The sequence below is a fragment of the Euprymna scolopes genome, chromosome 2 (genome assembly GCF_053919585.1).
Source record: "Euprymna scolopes isolate OS-2025 chromosome 2, ASM5391958v1, whole genome shotgun sequence".
In the NCBI taxonomy this organism is placed as follows: Eukaryota; Metazoa; Mollusca; class Cephalopoda; order Sepiida; family Sepiolidae; genus Euprymna; species Euprymna scolopes.
This window is the reverse complement of record NC_136483.1, coordinates 106,609,379-106,611,864: the sequence shown is the minus strand read 5'-3', so window position 1 is coordinate 106,611,864 and position 2,486 is coordinate 106,609,379. Positions and strand designations below refer to the sequence as shown.

Here is a 2,486-nt window from a genome sequence, read left to right as displayed (position 1 = left end):
CTTAGAACGTCGACCTGATATTATAAATTATACGTACCTTAGTTTGTTTTTGAAACTGGATTTATAAAGCGCAATCATCTGGGCATGATTTTTGTGATCTTTGAAGAGTGAAAAATCCTTTGTCATTATTCAGTTGTTCATGTGTGCGCAAAACGGCTAAGTATCTGGCTATTGACAAATGCTTGCTTACCGGGATCTAGAATTCTATTTACATATGCTTTGGTGTGAAAAATAAATTCCATAAATGCTTAACCTTGAAAGTTTGACTATTAACAATGATTTTTATTGCTTATGTTTACTTTCTGTGATAACAGCTTTATCCAATCTAAGTGCTGGGGTTAATTCTTACAATAAATACTAAATTCTTACAATAAATATGTCACTCTTATTTTTAGGAGGAATATAGTGTGTATATTTATAGGTAAAATATCCAAGGTTTACCATTACTATGACTGAGGGATGATAGATGACCTGCACTAGGATTTTTTGTTTAAAGTGAAACTGGTTTGCACAGAGCCAGCCACACTCTCGTCCCATCCAGCCTGATCCAACGGCAGCTAGAGGCCAGGTGGGATGCTTCTGCATCCCAAAGAGTATGTCAGCCAACCACCTATTGGGGGAGGGGGCATGGTAGAGCATGGTTTTACGGACAAATTTGTGTTTAGTTGATCTTTGACAACTAAATATTTTCGTTTACTAGCCAAATAGAAAAGTTACTATCCAAACCCACATGGTTCATGATGAGTATGTACAATTTTTTTTTTTTTTTTGGGGGGGGGGGTAATTCTAAATATGCATTGAATTTTATGTTGAGGCTTGAAAGTATAAACATTCAAATTTCTTCAGGTGTTTATTTTTTTATTAAACTTTTTGTTCAAATAATTTGACTTTGCTTATTTTATTATAACAAGGCCGATAGCCATTAGTCACATGTAATGAATGAATGCGTGAATGTAGGATTGACATGAATTCTTAAAAATAAACTAAAATGACCGAAAAATGGGCGGAAATGACTTGAATAAAAAGTAAATGACTTTAATGAACTTGAGGATGACTTGAATGGCTTTCAGACTGACTGGTTGTAAAGTGGGTGATCATTTTACATTAAATTAATACAGAAGAGTGATTCCCCCACTTTATATCAGTTACAAACATAAGTACAGCATGTAAGAACAGATACTACACTTTGATCTTGGCCAAAAGGCTTAAAAAGCTAAGAACAGCATCTATTAACAGACCTTTGATTTTAACCAAAAAGGCCAAGTGTTAAACAGGCCGATGGAGTGACTTGGTCGCTTGCACGCGACTAAAATGTTTAAAAGGGCATTTTTCACTCGGCAATGAGCTTTGGAAGATTGTCGGGGGGGGGGGTCACCAAAAGATAATGGTTTTATTTCTAGTCGCCACTTTGAAAAATCACTCACAAATGCGACTGTTTCACTCGCAATGTAAAGCCCTGTAAAGGTTCTCCTTGGTGATTTGCCCTGGTTACAGATACAGAAAAGTTACTCTAAACAGTTCAGTCTTAGCCATTGGTCCAGTCGAGACTCTTCACTCCATGGTGTTGTATCAGTACCATCCTCTCACAAGGTTTGGAGCTAACATGTGAGAAATTTGAGGACTAGTGATTCCTATCCACCTCATTGGGTGCAACAGGTTTGCTACCTCTACTCCCTCTATCTCAGGGACTGTAGTCAGTTTCTTTAACCAGTAATCTACAAAGGTCTAATCTGAAATTGATTTTTTTCTTTCATCACTTATCAAGAATTGAGAGCCCCTCAAACATAAGGGTTACTGATTTTCATCACAAGACTAGTGGGTGGGATGGGTAGAAGATTGCTCATGAGAAATGTATTATCCAAAAAGACTGTTCAACAACTATATTCATAGTGTTGAAGACAACCATATTGTAATCTGTTGGGAAGCAGACTCCTACCTTGTTCCAAAGATAAGATGTTTTAAGAAAAAAAATTCATGAAGTTCTGTTTTGGAAAGGGGGTGGGGAGGGGTTCTTTGCTGTGGTTGTAGTTAGAATTATTTGAATGTTTTTAGAGTGGGGTAGGGATGGAGCTCAGTCGAGCATCTATCATGAGCATAACGAAAAAGATGAACTTTTAATATTTTTGCTCATGTGTAAGAGGCTCAAGGAATGGGGACCGTCCCTCTTCCACTACAGTCAGTCAATTCTGTACTCTTTTGCAAGAGAAAGTGCTCTGATTGTGACCTCATCAAGATATGACAATAGTATTCCATAAGATGTTTAATGGCGTGTGGTTTATAGAATTGAAGAAATTGACAAAATACTAGGAATCTGTGGCAAAATATGAAGAAAAATGAAGTCAAAGGTAACATTGCCATATAAAATGTATTCAATGTTCTGGAAAAACGATGCTACAAAATTTTTTTTTTTTTTTTTTTTTCTTCCCCCTCCACAGGTGCAATAGATTTATTTTAATTGTCCTGTTTTGCCCCATGTTTGGAGTATA

General features: G+C 36.5%; 1 pseudogene; it reads right to left on the bottom strand.

Moving 5' to 3' along the window:
- Nucleotides 1-1,085: 1,085 nt before the first annotated feature.
- Nucleotides 1,086-1,217, bottom strand: LOC145243288 (U2 spliceosomal RNA; annotated as a pseudogene).
- Nucleotides 1,218-2,486: the final 1,269 nt, after the last annotated feature.